The 17666-nt window shown below is 49.2% G+C and overlaps 1 non-coding gene across 1 annotated transcript; it reads left to right on the top strand.

Moving 5' to 3' along the window:
• The first annotated feature begins 6746 nt into the window (after positions 1 to 6746).
• Trnat-ugu (transfer RNA threonine (anticodon UGU)) lies at positions 6747 to 6820 on the top strand. The gene is given in 2 exon segments: positions 6747 to 6784; positions 6788 to 6820. It is a non-coding gene; the product is annotated as a tRNA-Thr (tRNA).
• Positions 6821 to 17666: the final 10846 nt, after the last annotated feature.

The raw sequence follows: 17666 nt of genomic DNA, 5'->3' as shown, positions 1-17666 counted from the left end.
GCAATCCGTAGTACACGACGCCGTCGCTGTTCCACCAGATGCATCACATTATCCTTTGTGGGTGTACAGTGAACTGCTGCTTTGTTCGGGCCCAGCTATTGCGCCCTTCTCCATATGTTTGCATAAAGACACCATTTCTCGCAACCAGTAACGATACACGATGGGAATGGTCGACGTTGGTCACGAGCCAATTCATGGCGAGCCAGCAGAGATGCAGGTATGACAACCCACTGATCTATGCGATTTTGGCTCAGAGCATGCGATGGCCAGATACCCGATTTTCGTATCCTCTGCATTGGATAGAATGTTGCACGACGGTGTAATGATCATAGTTCACGACATTTTCCAGCTCTCGAGTACACTGACGTGGACCTTTGTGCACTAATCAGTGAATTGGTGCGCTGCTGTCGCCAGTCTCCATCGATTCTTATCACGGTCGCCTGAGTCGATTTTCGATGCCTCCATGGCTCCGTACCTTTGGCCGATGGCTATTTAACCGCGGCGCGCGCGCTCTCTGGCAGTTCAGTTCGGGTATCAGCGGCAGTGACGTGTGGCGTGGTGCCTGCATGAGTCGGTTCGACGAACGAGTGTGGGCCGCTGCTGTGGCGTGTTTGGCCGTTGGAATGCAGATGCGCTGACGACAGTGATTCAGGTTTCTTGGATATGTGAAGGGCCGATTTCCTTCGTGTCTCTTGCATGTGATTCAAAGTCAGTAAACCGGAGTCGTCGAAAGTGTTCATCGGTGGGTTCTTTTCATGATAATTGAATACCCCCGTGGACTGAAACTATCTCGGCTGTTTCAGTTACCTTTGATCTGGCTGCCTGATATGTTGACGGCATTTAAGGGAGTGTTAGTGACGCACAACCAATAGACATGGAGCCGTGTCTAATGTATACCGAGTAGTGCGTAAGTTTCTGACTGGCGTTCAGAAGCGAGCCGAAATATTTTCCCTAATTTCTTTTCTATCCTATTATTTTACTTGTTGTTTTAGAGGTTGTCTAATCACATCTTAAGAGCCACTGTCACGTATGTTAAGTCTGCTCAAGGTTCATTTGCGCTGCGTAGAATTAAAGGTTTATTGATAACTGGTTGGGTTAATATCCTTGAGTATCTGTTGCGTCAAAATGTTGTCTGCCGCTGATGTGCTTATGTTTCAGGTAACTGGCGGTGGTCGACGGGAGCAAGCTCCGATCGAGGTATTACGGTGGAAGAGTGAAAATTAAGGACCTGGATCGGTGTCTATGGTTACGTTGTTAACGTGCGGCAATTCCATCTTGCCGGTAGAGCGTTGTGGTTTTCCGCAAGCTACTTATAGATCAAAGTTGAGTATATTATTTCACCTTCTAGTCCGTCCATCTCCTGTATCTTTTAGAACCTTTCGGTTAGCTCACGTCCATCACTAATTTACCGGAAAGTTGATGGGGTCCCATGTTAAGACGATATGTTATTATTATATTGAATGTATTATAATCCTGTTTGAGATTTGATTAATTGTGGTTTTATGAATAGTTTTAATTAGCGAAAGTTGCTTAAGCAAATTTTGAAACATCTATATTTATTGGACTTGATGCATTCTCGTAGTTGTGGAAGTAGGTTTAGAGTTTTGATGTGAATTATATGAAATACAGTTTCAATGTAAGCTATGAAACTTGTGAGGTTTAGTTAGGTCAGTTATTAATAAAATATAATGGTTTTATGTATATTGTGTTATTTAACAAGAGTTGGTTATTCTAATAATTTCCGGGTATGCAGCAGGATCCCGTCGACATTCTGCCACGATATTTCGGCCGGGAAAATTTCAGAAGTCACATCAAGAGTTGGTTAGGCAAATTTTTAAAGATCCGAGTTTGTTGGACTTGATGCATTCTTTAGGTGTCGGAAGTAGTCAGAGTTTTGATGTGAGTCATGTGATAAACTGTTCGATGTAAGTCATGAAGTTTGTGTGATTTAGTTCACTCAGTCATATTTTATTAATGATGCTGTAATGAACATTGTTTTAATTAATGAAATTTGGTTGAGACAAATTTGAAAAAATAATTTGGTAAGAGCAATATGTTTGTAATAAAGAAGTGTGTGGCAACTACAAACTGGTTATGTGTGATTTCGATGTGTCAAAAGATTTAAACGATCTTCATCAAACCCCGAATGTCTTCGTGAACGTGAAGAGTCACTGATGTGAAAATGATCCTCCTGAAAACGAGAGAACAATTTTCTTGCCGTGATCTGTCCAACGGCGTTATCCCCGTACAGGGCGGAAACGTTTCTGGCTGCCTGCGCTGTGTCACCCTCCTACTGAACTCAAACAGAAGAGGATGTCGGCAGTGCCACGATTTCTGTACTTTCCACTCCATCTCCTAGTGTCCACGGCTCTACTCACTACCTCGAAATGGAAATGACAATATGTAGTCTCAAACAGCAACAGTGAACAACTAATAAATAGTGACAATCGATAAATAAACACATAGCAACCGGAATAGCGACATGCAAAAGAAAAATGCTGTTGCAGTAACCTAATAATATTTCCTGTCGATCCTTGGGAACCGTGTGGCTTCTGAGAAATCGCTCTCTAAGTCTTTATTTGTTGTTAATTACAAATGTCGGAATGGGTTCCCTCGTTTGAAAATTGATGACGGTCACGTGCACAGATTAGCTCCGCCTGGACGGCGGTGCCCGCCCACGCGCACGCTCGCCGCTCGCCGCCCCCGGCCCTGTCCCTGCCCCCCGCCCCCCGCCCCCGCCACCCGCCACTCATTATTCTCGGCGACTGGAGGCGGCACCCGCCTAATGACAGCCCGCCACAGCCTGCTTTCATTTCCGCCGATGTCGGCGAAAGCAGCAGCGGCCGCGTAATTAGCATAGGCCACCTGTGTGCGTGTCTTGTCTCTGGTTGTGGCCGCCTCCCCGGTTTCTCTGGGGACGCTGTCGGCCGACATCTGGCCGTATGCAGCCGCCACATAGACTCAGTCTCCACAACGGCACGGCGGCACTCTGCCGCACTGCGGTTCCGAGCCGTTCCAGACTACACCACACCACCACACGGCCAATCTCGCTTCATGCTAGAAGGAGTGGTAGACATTCTTCCTGCACGAAAGTGGCAAGTTCAGCTAACGATGAGGGGTGTGGGCAGCGATCGCGCGCCCTCCTCTCCAAAGTATACCGCAAACGCTCAATAATATTTAGATCTGGTGACTGTGGCTCCCAAAGCCAGTCCTGGCCTACGCGAGCTGTATTGTATTGGAGCACAGCGCGAAACACTGCACCACGGGATACACCTGATCAGCCAGAATGCTCTAATCACTCCTTGCCAGTAATTCGACCACGACACGGTTGACCAAATCACCACAGAAGACCCGCCAAGTTTCACTATCGGGACATGAAACTGAGCCAGGAATTGGAAATAGTCTACAGTAAGATTCATTACACCAAATGACTTTCTTCCGTTGTAGCATTGTCCAAATTTTATGGATTCGTCGGCAGTTTTCCTGTTGCGCGCATTTGCATCAGTCACGAGTGGTTTCGGAATTCCAACTCGATCTGCAAATTCTCTGCTTTTGAACCTCCGTTCGTCTTGTTTCGATGCTGGCAAGGGTCGCGAGTGCGACATTTAGTTCTGCAATAACTTTTGCAGTTCTCGTCCTCTTATTTTCCGTCACAATCCTCTGCAATCACTGTCTGCCACGCTTTCGTCCGCGCTGTGACTTAGCCGAAGATGTTTCTCCGCTTTCCCTGTTCGTGGTACAAATCTTCGGTACGGTGAAACACATGTCCACCATAGCACCACCAACACTTTTCCAACGTTCGAACACACTTAGGTCCGGCACAATGCACTCACAACTGCAAAGAACAGTGTTCTGGGCACAGCTTACACTTATTGCACTAGCAGCATACTGTGGGTATTGCAGAGCAGCGGCACCTGCACACTTGCCAGGCATCTGCTTCGGGTTATTATCTGCAGCGAGTCAGCAGCAGCACGCGCGGTTCGACCCTTAAGACTACATACAGCTCTTCCTTTTAAACAGAGCTGTGTGTGCCCAATCTACGTAAGGTGCGAGCAACGTCAAGTACAGTTACAACAGGTTTTCTCGTATGGAATGCTGTCCAGAGAGAAACAGCTCAGCAGAAAACCGATAGGTAGCGTTCGATAGTCCTGTCGATTACGTACGACAACGGATCAAAGAGCGGCTGCAGCGCACGCCGCAACTGTCGCTTTATTTCACACGGAATTGGGCCCACACTTACACGCATTCCAGATGAAACGACTTCGGCCGTGACGGGAGAGGCAGAAACGAGTGCGGATACTCGACGCAAACAGTCCCCCTGTGCAGCCTGTACAGGGGATTTTCCTAGATGGGGACAAACTACAGTGAATGGTTTTGAAGGGATGAGGACCAGAGAAGGCCGCTCAGGTCTGTGAACGGCAGTGCTGCACGTGAAAATGTAATTTTTCAGGGGGTCATATCTCGCGTTTTACTGATCACAGGGATGAGGGGCAAGTGTTTTTAGTAGCCTTTGGCCTAACAATCAACTGGAAGAACGAGCATACTATGACTGTCCTACAGTACAGTACAGGGTCAAAATTTAAGCATAATACAGTTCCTCCAGCTCAGCTAAATTAAGAAAATCAGTTGGTTCTTTTGCATTAGGTGTGGTCTACCGTGGAGCTGAGACAACTTACAAAACCACCATTAGTTCATGGGCGGTTCCTGAGAAAACGCTGACAAACTATGGTTGTTGGGTACAAAATATACCAACTGTGGGGATGGTCACTTCTATGACTTCCTTTCGTGGCAGATCGTCGAAATTTTTACCTCATGTTCTCAAGAAAATCTTTTCAATATCATTATCCCTTGCCAAGCTTCAAATATTGGAACTTACCGTACTTACGTAGAAAATCTCAAAAACCGGTTTTTGCTGTTTCTGCACCGTGTGCCATAATTATCTAAATAGCTAAGAATAGCAAAAGGCTAAAATTTTAATTGTACATTATTTACATGTTCATCTAGAAACTCCATTTTCTCCGTTTTCGAAAATCTGCACCCGTTTCAAGATACGCGCGAGAAATCATAATATTTGGGTACGAAAAGTATCAACTGTCCGGATAGTCAGTTCCACAGTTTCTATTCATGGTAAATAGTCGAAACTTTTACCTTATATTCTTGGAGGAGCCGTTCTCGGGAAACCTTTAAACTTTTTATTTCGATAGCATTCTCCATTATGGAGACGCAGAGGTTCAGTTACTGTTCTTATGCACGCAATATCCGGACTGAAGCGTAAATGTAGTTTTAACTGACTTAGTGAACGTATGGCAAAGGTTCTACAGTCATTACAAGGGCTGTCAGATCACCAAACTATATTTGTAGTCAGCAGTTTTTCCACCCATAAGACTTTATGACGCCCTGTAAAGTATTTTTTGTGCCTCACTTCGAACGCATTTCCGGCCATATGTCTATACCAATTTTTTCGCCGGCCGGGGTGGCCGAGCGGTTCTAGGCGCTTCAGTCCGGAACCGCGCTGCTGCTACGGTCGCATGTTCGAATCATGCCTCGGGCATGGATGTGTGTGATGTCCTTAGGTTAGTCAGGTTTAAGTAGTTCTAAGTTCTATGGGACTGATGACCTCAGATGTTAAGTCCCATAGTGCCCAGAGCCATTTGAACCATTTGTTCCATGTTCTCTCAGGGATCGTTTCCTACAGTTTTTCGCCGTTCAGCAAAATCACCCGTTTATAGGCGGCCTATACACAGTCTAGAGATAATTGCACGAGGCATCTAAGAGTGAAACTTCTCGGAAGATTAAAACTGTACGCCAGATGGCCATTCGAACCCGGAAACCCGCCTTTTGTTAGTGCAGCAAGACGTTGTTTGCTCTTGCTGTGGCTACTGTATACACCAGCAAAGCTGGTCTACGGGGGAAGAAAGCAGGTCTAGCCTGGACGAGATGGACCGGTTTCTCGCCAATCCTCGTAAACGGGTTGAGGACCAGGCCCGAGAGGCTGGCTGGGATGACAGCCGTTGCCGAGCTCGAGGCTCTGCCGGCGGGCAGTGTTTGCACGGTGGCGAACTGCCCGCGCGCAGTCCCTGAGCCCGACTGGCATCTCAAATAATTCCGCGGAGCGGTCTGGAGGTCGCGAAACGCAAGCGGCGGCCGGCGTCCCCGTGGTGTGCAGGGGAGCCGTGCGTCCACCGGACCAGAGCCAGGGACGGCGGTCACCGCTCAAACAACTGCTCTTCGGTTTTTTATTTCTAAGATTTCCAGTAGGAAACGTATAAGGCGAACAACGATCAAAAAATTCCAAGATTTCCTCAGACTTTTGCATTATACGTTTCAAAACACCGAGAATCAAAACAACAAATAAAATCGCGAAATAAAAGAAAAAATTATATGAATGTGGTGTCCGAATGAGCCAACTCCACAGCTCTCGAAGAATGAAATTACAGTGAAATCCAGACCTTGTAGCTGCTTACAGGCGTTGATAAATATCAACGGGGACAGTTGAAAATGCGTGCCCCGGCCGGGAGTCGAACTCCATATTCATATAGATTAGGCTTACCGGCCAATGATCGTCTGTAGTGCGGATGCACTCACATTGCTCAAACTCGTGCTGGATTCGGTAGTTTGACTGCCGCGAGAAATGAGTGTAGCGGGCAGGGGCACAACACATGTAGTGGGTGGACCGTCCGTTGGTAGTGTGAGTCTCACGGGGAGCGTGCCAGGGATACGTCCCTGCAGTCGCACTGTCCTCTCTGTCCTCGATGGCTCAATCGGACAGAGCGTCTGCCTTGTGAGGAGCAGATCCCGGGTTCGAGTCCCGGTCGGGGCACACATTTTCAACTGTACCCGTTGATATTTATCAACGCCTGTAAGCAGATAAGGAGGTCTGGATTTCGCTGTAATTTCAAAAGAAAACTTAGTCCGTATACTGCTGGCTGCTTTTCTCGAAAAATAATGAGGGACTGAACACTACAAAAAAATCGTCAGTGTTCTCCTACTGATCCTAATCTTTTGAAGTTCTGTTCAAAAATCCTGTTCATATCGAGGATCATACAACTATTTGGGCATTACTAATAGCCACTGCTAACAGTGAAATGTGACGTTCGAGAACTCGTTTTTTTCATGTTATGTTGCCTGCTTCCAAAGAATCCAAACAGATAGAGGCATACTATGTAGAAGCAGGCAGCTACTTTCTATTTTTACTGCTAACAATGAATGAATTGTTAAGATTCTACTTTATGAGTGGTACCTTCGTTTCGTTTTTCTTAAAGCTGTAGAAGACAGTGCGAAAACCGATGGACAGTTCCGTCCCAACCCAAATATTTCATCTGGTTTTGAAATCATTTGGAAACTCTGCGGGAAGTTAGACGAGATGTGAAAAGAAAACAAAACCGTACAGATACTCAGCTTCTGAAAGAGAAATCACTGACACATCCTGGGTAGAAAATCTAGATCATAGAGCAACGCATGCTTCTAACTTGAGATTCACTGCCAGTCATCGATCAGAGAGCATTCGGCACGTAATTTTTGATGGCATTAGTAACGAAAATAAATATGGTCTCTAAAGCATTTGGATTGTATTTTTGACTACAAGTGGGAAGGATAAGAAGCCAGGGCACAATAGTAGTGGTCAACGTTCCTCAAGCACAGGGACAAGAGGATGTAGAGCTGACTGGAAATGTCAGAGGAACTGCGAAAATCGTGTCACACATTGACTGCCATCACCTAGTGAGAATGAGACAGGTAGTAAAGAAGATAACGCACGGTTATGCCAGAGAAAAAATGAAACTAAAGAAAGTGTTCCAGAAAAGGGATCTGAAATGCCGGCAGCTCTTCTACAAACAAATGGTTTACGTTTTTACTCCCCCCCCCCCCCCCAAAAAAAAAAAAAAAAACACGAAACACGAGATCCACACGGTGTTCTTGACATTGGTCCATTAACATCAATTGTTTGAGTGGTTGCGGACTAAAACTAAACCAGATAAGAAGTAGTTTCCAAAAGCAATTTTTACACTTGCAAGATTCGTTGGCAGTTTAATGGTAATTTCAATAGCATGAGCTGGATGTGTCACTAGTACCTTATATGCAAATACTGTAGACTGTTCGTTTCATGGAGATTTGTCCTTTCTGTTTGTGCTCTGGAACGACGACACATTACTCGAACAGACTGTATAAAGTCCAGATGTTGTTGTCGTGGTCTTCAATCCAAAGACTAGTTTGATGCAGCTCTCCATGCTACTCTATCCTGTGCAAGCCTCTTCATCTCAGAGTAACTACTGCACCCTACATCCCTCTGAATCTGCTTACTCTATTCATCTCTTGGTCTCCGTTGACGATTTTTAACCCCTACGCTTCCATCGAGTACTAAATTGGCGAGCCGGCCGCTGTGGCCAAGCGGTTCTAGGCGCTTCAGTCCGGAACCGCGCTGCCGCTGCGGTCGCAGGTTCGAATCCTGCCTCGGGCATGGATGTGTGTGATGTCCTTAGGTTAGTTAGGTTTAAGTAGTTCTAAGTCTAGGGGGCTGATGACCTCAGAAGTTAAGTCCCATAGTGCTTAGAGCTATTTGAACCTATTTTTTTTTTTAAATTGGGTATCCCTTGATGCCTCAGAATGTGTCCTACCAACTGATGCTTTCTTCTAGTCTGCGTTACCACAAAGTGCTCTTGATCCAGGTACATTGCTAAAACGTTTTGGTGTGCATTTTCCAATGGTGAAACATGTTTCATTTCTACAGTTCATTATCAATCTCTTAGCACACAATATTATCATTTAGAACTGTAAACGAAGCAAAAATAATCTAAACACAACAACACAGAACTGTTAAGTCTATCAACTGTAAAACAACATTATATCATTGAACGACTTACTGGAAAAAAATCATACAAGAAGCATTGTTGCACGTGGAAAGAAATAAAAAACATATTTGCAATGTAAAAGTAAGTCGGTAAGAGCACTGCTTTCGAAAGCCAAGGTTCCAGTTTCGAATCGGCATATAGCAGACAGTTTTAAGCAACCAGAAAGTTTACAAACAGCAAAGCGAAAAAGATTCATTCTGTGCGTGGTTAGTGTTGTGTTCTGTGTTCCTGTGGCCTGTAGTCGATACCCCGTGCCACCGCGGCTGCCCTGGAGCAGAGAGACTAGGTGTCGCCACGGCGGCGTGTTCCGTGTTCCGTGTTGCGACAGGGGGGCGCGCAGACGCTGGCTTACTGGAGCTGCGGCAGCGAGCTGTAGCCAGAGCCAGAGGGATGCCGGCTATGCGGCCTGCCCCTCACTCTCAGAAGCGGAGCCATTCACATACACCGCCACCTCCTCTCAGAGGTGTGTTGGTGGCATTGCCACACGTTGCTACTGCGGAATACACAGCGCAAAAGAAAAAGTGTCACTTTCTCAAAGTCCCGTAAGTGTCTCCCATTGCGAGGCGTAAGTTTTAAGTTTGGCTTAGAGGTGCCTACAACGTCCTCCTGTATGGAGCAAAGGCGTGGCGCCCGCGGACTCGACAGTGCTTCGAACAGCGAGACGTAGACTCCCGCGAAGGAAAGGTCACAGCTCAAAAGTTCTTGTGGGATGTGCGGCGGGTTAATGATTCCTCGTTGGCACCAAATTTCACCACAATTCTGCACAACGTTATCGCGGACGTGTCAGAAGATGCCAAGGTCGGCAGACACCATGTCATTCACGTTCCAGCCTTTACGACGGTGGTCAGAGCCGCGACAACCGAGAGAAACACTTCAGACACACCGCTGGTCGTAATTGACACGGAAAAGCCTTCAAGAGGTGGCTTAAGGGCGTCAATGGAAGCACCCCTTCCCATGAGGTGTCCATTCCCACACATTTCGCTGTCGAAAACGACAGCCTACAGTGCGATGGACAACGGGACTCCACTGCTGACATCCCCCAGACGATTCAACCGACTCGAGGGACATCGTGAGGCTGCAGCCACATTGAAAGTCATGTGACCCATCTGCATTGTAGTGCGGCTCTGGTGCTACGGGCTGGAATCACTCGGGACCGTTCATTCGACGAAATTTGAACGCGGTCTGAAGCAGCCAAGTGTTCATGATTTTTCAGCCCTTCTCTGTCGCGTCCTCGTCCGGCGTAATCGAGGAGGGGTGCGACGCTGAGGCGTGGCTCCCAGTCCTGCCGGAGCGGCGCCACCGTCGCTACCGCCCACGCAGCTGTGTCGCGCACGTAAGGCACGTAGGCCTGCCCGCAGCCACGCGGCTGACGGCTGCTCTAGTGGCTCAGGGCGGGCGACCGCTTCCGTACCCCCCAGCGTGCCAACAGCGTGGGAAGTAATGCCCAGAGGCAAGGGGTGCCTTCTACGTCGCAATGGGAGATACTTATGGGGTTTCGGAAATGTGATACCGTTTTTCGCGCAGCGAACAAGTGGAAACCTTCACAGAAGTAGTTTCGCGCATTGAGGATAAGGCAGCCCGCCCAGTTAGCCGTGCTGTCTAACGCACTGCTTTTCGGCCGGGAAAGAGCGCCTGGTCCCCGGCACGTATTCTCCTGGCGCACTTGTGTCGAGGTCCGGTGAGCCGGCCAGTCTGTGGATGGTTTTTAGGCGGTTTTCAATCTGCCACAGCGTATGCGGGCTGGTTCCCCTTATTCCGCCTCAGCTACACTATGTTCTCCACCACCACTACTCTACCACGCAAACATGAGGGTTACACTCTTCTAGTGTGAGACGTTCCCTGGGGGCTCCACCGGGGGCCGAAGCGCACAATAACCCTGGGTTCGATGTGGGGCGGCGGAGGTGTGAAGTGGACTGCGGTAGTCGTCGTGGGGTTGTGGACCGCTGCGGCTGCGGCGGGGCGGAGGCCCCCGGTTAACATACAACATACGAGCAAAAGACACGTGCTCGATAGCGGTACACGTACCTGAGTGTCCTCGGTTCCACTGTTGCTGGAATTTTTCCGTTACAGTACCTTCGCATGTGTAGACGAAGCCGCTAATGCATGTCAGTGCATTGACGCTCGCTCGTCTGGTGGTGGATGAATGTTTCACTGCCGGTATTGACAGAAAGCTGCTGACCACCAGTCTTCGCGATAATGTCCTGGACTAAATTTCACTGCACTGTGTCACGGAGTGATGGTGACCCGTCTGTCGGACGGGGAGGTTAAAGTCCGGCGGCCCCCTCGAGGCGTTTCGAGAGAAGCAAGCAGCGTGCCGCCACCGGGATTCGAGCCTTCCCCCTCCCAGCCCTCCGTCCAGACACTGCACTGCAGACGAGCTCTCGCCACAGGTACAGACTGTCACTGCTTAGGGGGTCGGACGATGGTGGCGGCGAACCACCTCCGCTGCGACCCCGCCACGAGCGGCGGTGCAGTGTCCCTGCGTCTCTTTCCTGACTATTGTATTAACTCATTGATTATGACTAATGTTTTATGCACGTTTATTTCATAAACATTTCTTTTTAAAATAAGACAGAAACGTCACAGTTTCACACCGAGCCAACACGGATAAAATGATGAGAAAGTTGTTAATGAACCGAGCGAGATGGTGCAGTCGTCAGCATAAGGGACTTGCCTTCGGGAGCGCAACGCTTCAAACCCCCGTCCACCCATCCAGATTTAGGTTTTCCCTGATAAAAAACACGAACATTACGTAATTAAACACTGTTTCTGTCGGGACTAGACAGGTGTTGAGGCCTTCTCCAGATAAATTATACAGGACTACTGTAAATGATCAGTGCGTTTTGAAACATCTATGTTTTCCACAGCGTTGCATGTAAAAACTCGATTAATGCGCGAATAGAACCGTAAACTGACCGAGTTTGCACTGCGCGCACCAGTTGGCGTTAAGAGTGAAGTGCCTTGTCAAAAGGACGACAAAGTAAGAAAACAGTCTGTGTTTGTTGGAATACGCGAGATGTTAATCTGAACAGCGCAGCGCGCAGTCAGAAGAAACTAGGGAAAGAAGAGCCATATAAAAAGAGCATTGTGCACATGAACGAGATTCGCTGAAGGTTAACGTTTTCTGTGCAGTCACACAGATGAAGCTGTATGTGCAGTTTTTCTCGTCTGAGAAGGCAGTGAGTGGTACCTCACATTTCGATACGTTGCAGATGTGGTTTTTTTCACAGCTGAATGCTGATTCCGTGAATTTCATCTTGCAACAAGACGGCGCATCCCCCCATTCAACGTCGTTGTTCGTGGCAACCTAAACGACGACCTTCCGCATCGCTGGACATGGCGAGGTGGCGAAGACGACGTGGATCTGTCCCCAGGTCGCCTGATCGGCTCTCTCCTTTGGGGTTACATTAAGGGCCGCGTTTAGTTGGCCAGGAACACCGCAACAACGCACGCTTGCCGCTGTGATGACCGCTGGCAGCACTGCCCGACGCGAGGTGTGCGACGAACTTGACTGCCGCCTCGGACGCGTCTTGAATGAGCCGAGGGGCACTCGTACAACACTTTACGCAAGCTCGTTGAGTTTACGGTCGTATTCATGCATCAGTCATATTTTTACAGCTAATACTTTGGAAACGCGAATGAAACATTCATAACAGCCGTGGATAATTCTTACTTGTTTTGCCGGAAAGTCTCAAATTGCACCTTTCAAGCAGTCAGCCTCAGGGACAGGATTCAGACGTTCCCACTGGTCATTTCCTCCTCGTGCTAATAGTGGGCCTCTGGGAAATGCTGCTTCCTAACAGAAATTTCAGCAGGTTTGTCTCCAGCAGATGCGGCAAAACACCTGTCTTCGTGGGGAACTTACTCAGCCCTCGAAGTGAGATACCACACTCCATTTTAGATCGATTACGCGAAAAGGGGACCAAACTGCTGAGGTCATCGGTCCCTAACCCTATACACTACTTAATCTAACTTAAACTAACTTACGCTATGGACAACACGCATACCCATGCCCGATGGAGGACTCTTAACCTCCGACGTGGGGGGCTGATTGTCCTCAGGTCCACTGCTTGCAGAATTTTTCGTTACACTACCCTACGTTCCAAGATGGACAAAAATAGTCGTAAGGTATCATTGCGAGACTAACGGTTAGGCTGAGGCGCCTAGTTGGAAATAAAGTATTTTCTTCCTCCGCGCACAATGGCCGCTTTCCTCGCCTAAAAATGAGAGTTGTGTTATCTGTTTGGTCCGTGTATTAGTCGACCACAGTACTTCTGCACGTGGGTTGAGGGCTCTTGGGTTGGCTTGTGGAGGGTCAGCTCGGTGCAATGGGTGCTGAGGACGTACGTGCGCACAGCCGACCTTAAAACACTGACAGGGCGACACCTCTCTCACCACCATACTTGTCTGTCTGCGTGTTGCCGGCCGGGGTGGCCGAGCGGTTCTAGGCGCTACAGTCTGGAACCGCATGGCCGCTACGGTCGCAGGTTCGAATCCTGCCTCGGGCATGGGTGTGTGTGTGATGTCCTTAGGTTAGTCAGGTTTAAGTAGTTCTACGTTCTAGGGGACTGATGACCTCAGATGTTAAGTCCCATAGTGCTCAGAGCCATTTGAACCATTGTCTGCGTGTTTCCGGTAACGGCCAAGAGCGATAATATCGTGGCTGGGTACAGCCTGATGATGTGTATATGTTGGAGGAAGATGATGGTGATGACGATGACGAGACAGCGGCACACAGGCTATTACCCTGGAATAACACCGAGGGGGCCCCCAGGCTTAAAGCCGGTTTATGTTGGACGGATCACCGTCAGTGTGGCATGCCCTCTTCACGTCACGACACACGGTGAAGAGGGCGCCTGGTCGGGAGGTTCATGGCACCACCTCTGCTGTACTTACCGACCAAACGGTGGCGGTGAAAATTTCATCGAACTCCAGGATTGCATCCGGCTTTCCTCAGAGTCGGGCGCTAGCCACCTCGGTATGGAGGCGGCCAGCTGGACAAAGTCTCGCCTACTGACGTATTCGGTCTGTCGGTTGTGGCGTCCGTCACGGCCGGGAACGAGGCCGAACTCTGTCCCGCCGGTCCCTGCGACCTTGGGTGGGAGAGCCCGCTAGCCGGCCTGCCGGCCGAGTGTACGCGGGTGACTTTCCCCGCAGCCGCTGCCTGCCGGGGTCTTTGACTCCTGGCGCTCGCCGCTCGCCGCTCGCCGCTAGCACGGCCGGCTGGCCGCGGCTGCCGCCTTAGTTCCAATCTCTCGCCTCTGTCCCCACCCCGTGAAGGCGGGAAGGCGGAAAGGCGGCGGCGGCGGCGGCGGGCGCGGCCGATATAAGCGCCGGCGGTCCCGGGCCGCGCGTCCTAGGCAGACGAGCCGGTGCGGCGACCCCAGCGACTGTGCGAACGCCGTGTGCGCGGGAGCAGTGGGCGGCCGCCCTGTGATACAGCACCTGCACGACCACGGCATGTGAGAACTCTACTGTCTAAGCTCTCCTCCTACGTACGTGTCTGTATAAACCCCGTGTGTGCCGCCGGTGCTCCTGTGTCGGGTGCACCCAACTTCGAGTGCGCGCTTACCTTCCACCATCTCCACTAGTCGGTGCTGGAATGCGTGACTAAAGTAGTTTGTGTGTGTGTCACCCGTGGAAATACCAATCCGTCGGTATACTGTGTGTGTATGTGTCACTTGTGGAAACCAATATGCCGGTTTAATGATTCGAATCAGCAATTTTGGTGAGTTTCGTTTCGTGTCACTATCTCCATCAGTGATACCTGCCCATACACAGTGCGGAAAAGTTCCGAAATCCACGCGAGCATGTAGGACGAAGAAACGAGTTTTCTCTCTGCAGCAGAGTGTGAAATTTCCTCTCAGATTAAAACTGTGTACCGTAATCAGTACTCGAACCTGGGACCGTTGCCTTTCTCTGGCGAGTGCTCTGCCGACTGCACTGCCGAGCAGTAGTGGAGGCCCGCCTCCTTGCAAACTTCACACGAGCTCTCCTGCCGCAAACCTCCAGCGACTAAAACTGCTGTAAGAAAGGAGGATGCCTGACGTCAGCGCACACTCCGCTGAAGACTGAAAATTCAGTGCCGGAACAACCCCCCATGCTGTTGCTACGTCACGTCTGCGCAATATGCTTTCTTCCAGGAGTAGCTACTCCGGCAAGTTTCGCAGGAGAGCTTCTGTGGAGTTTGGAAGGTAGGAGACGAGATAACGGTGGAAGTAAAGCTGTGAGGACGCGTTGTGAGTCGTGCTCGAATAGCTCAGTCGGCAGAGCAACTCCCTGCGAAAGGCAATAGCCTCAGGTTCGGTTCGTTTTCCGGCACACTCAACCTGCCAGGACGTTTAGCGTGCCATGAAACTTCATTTCATCTCAAATATCTCCGTTACTTCATCAGCAATCGAAAATGGACCATTTCCCAACGTACGCCTTCCCATCTGTAGCCTCTGGCAATGTGTGTCAGAACGAATGCAAATTAAACGGCTATCCCATAACACTACAGACTCCTATGGCATTAGTGCCAGGGAGACCCTAGCAGGAAACAGCGCAGTGGCCCGTGTGAGACATTGTGTCTTGGTACAGCGGTGTCAGACAGAAAGAGAGAGGGAGAGAGAGAGAGAGAGAGAGAGACACGTGGTCCCGGGACGATCCGTGGTCCTATCGAGTTGTACCGGTGCCCATCCGACGGACGGCTCACCACCAGCAGACAGTGTCGCGCGCCGTCCCGGGCCATCAGCCAGGACACCGGCGCAGAGTCTGGCGGTCACTCCACCAGCTGTCCCCCACTTGCCAGCCAAGTACCAGAGGTGGAGGTTTCCGCCACGGGATTCGAACCGCCTACCTCGGACACGAGCGCCGCTGCATAGTCGTGTGTGTCCGTGACCTACTCTACAGAGACAGGTTATTACCCTCGGTGATGACTGCAGACATATCGACGACCAAGTCCGTTGGAAGTCCATCCCAGTAGGTTTTTGTCAACGTCATTCCACATTTTTTTCTTTGTAACACGAATAAGGGACTTTTTCCGACGTATGTAAATCGCTATCTTCCTATCAGCAGACCAACAGTGTGTGGTAGCAGTAGTGGAGCACGCTGCTGTACTGGGCGCTTCAGTCTGGAACCGCGCGACCGCTACGGTCGCGGTACTAATGTTACCTCGGGCATGGCTGTGTGTCATGTCCTTAGGTCAGTTAGATTTAAGTAGTTCTAAGTTCTAGGGGACTGATGACCTCAGAAGTCAAGTCCCATAGTGCTCAGAGCCATTAACAGCAGCAGTCTCACAAGTGCTCCTGGCCATCACCTCAAGCCAAGTCGCTGAATTCTGATACTTCCGTTGCTGTGTACGTAGGTGCGAACTCTACACGCTGCGTCGTATGCTGTGTTGCTCTTCTTCGCAAAGGAAACAACTTCCCCTCCGTCTACAGCCGCACGCAAATCCGAAACGAACTTAGTTTTTTTACTGTACACTCCAGTAGCTCTTCCTCACGGAATATCAACAAGCAGCTACAACTGAGCACGCCCCGGCCTCGTGATGACTGGCTGTTGTGTGCTGTCCTTAGGTTAGTTAGGTTTAAGTAGCTCTAAGTTCTAGGGGACTGATGACCATAGATGTTAAGCCCCATAGTGCTCAGAGCCATTTGAATCATTTGAACTCAGCACGCCAGGGCAAAGTTTTCGGCGTTCAATGACACTGAGATGACTCGGATATAGTTCGAAATAGAACACATTAGCCGAACTATTTCTGGCAGACTGTCCCAACAAACATAAATTACACCCTAGCGCTCACCAGATAACCTCATTATATAGAACACAAGAACAAAGTCGCACCGAACATAAAAAACTATGACGCCTCGTTTCCTCTTTCTCGTGTACAAATTGATGCTTATGCGTGTGCGCCTGAATGTGTGTTTGGTAAATCCACTGTAGAATATCAGTTTTTCCCCTCGTAACGTGCTCTGTGCCGACACTTCAAAACTACTGAGACAGCTTCAGTCCGAGAAACGCATCGACGCGTTTTGCACACCACCCTGGTATCTTAACGACGACTCCCTAGAAATCTATATCTCACTGTAATACAATCGGGAATGCCAAGACACCGCCTTCAACTTTATGAGTAAATTACGTCTCCTTTGCAAGACTTAAGCTTTGCTGTTTCTCCACACAAGCTGTCTAATGTGGTGTTCCAGGGTCCAGTCTAGTCTGTGTGATTCTGTTACAAAATCTGTGTTGCTAAGCCGTCCACCTTTTACCAGTTTTTTCTTTATTTCTAACTACACCAGACAAGTACCTTGCGCACAATCGGCTGTATTGCTCGCTCAATAATCCCAATAGGTTGGCGTATAACTGCATTCACTGCTTACGCATAACTATACTGACTGCTCGTGTACAACTGTAGTCACTGCTTATACATAACTGAATTTATTGAAACTTCCTGGCAGATTAAAACTGTGTGCCTGACCGAGACTCGAACTAGGGACATTTGCCTTTGACGGGCAAGTGCTCTACCAACTGAGGTACCCAATCACGACTCACGGCTCGTCCTCACACCTTTACTTCCGCCAGTATCTCGTCTCCTACTTTCCAAACTTCACAGGACCGCTCCTGCGAACCTTGCAGAAGTAGCACTTCTGGAAGAAAGGATATTGCGAAAATGGTTCAAATGGCTCTAAGCACTATGGGTCTTAACATCTGAGGTCATCAGTCCCCTAGACTTAGAACTACTTAAACCTAACTAACCTAAGGACACCACACACATCCATGTCCGAGGCAGGATCGAAACTGCGACCGTAGCAGCAACACGGTTCCGGACTGAAGCGCCTAGAA

Source organism: Schistocerca gregaria, chromosome 9, assembly GCF_023897955.1.
Source record: "Schistocerca gregaria isolate iqSchGreg1 chromosome 9, iqSchGreg1.2, whole genome shotgun sequence".
NCBI lineage: Eukaryota > Metazoa > Arthropoda > Insecta > Orthoptera > Acrididae > Schistocerca > Schistocerca gregaria.
Note: the sequence above shows the minus strand (reverse complement) of the source record. Positions and strands in the feature narration are given on the sequence as shown.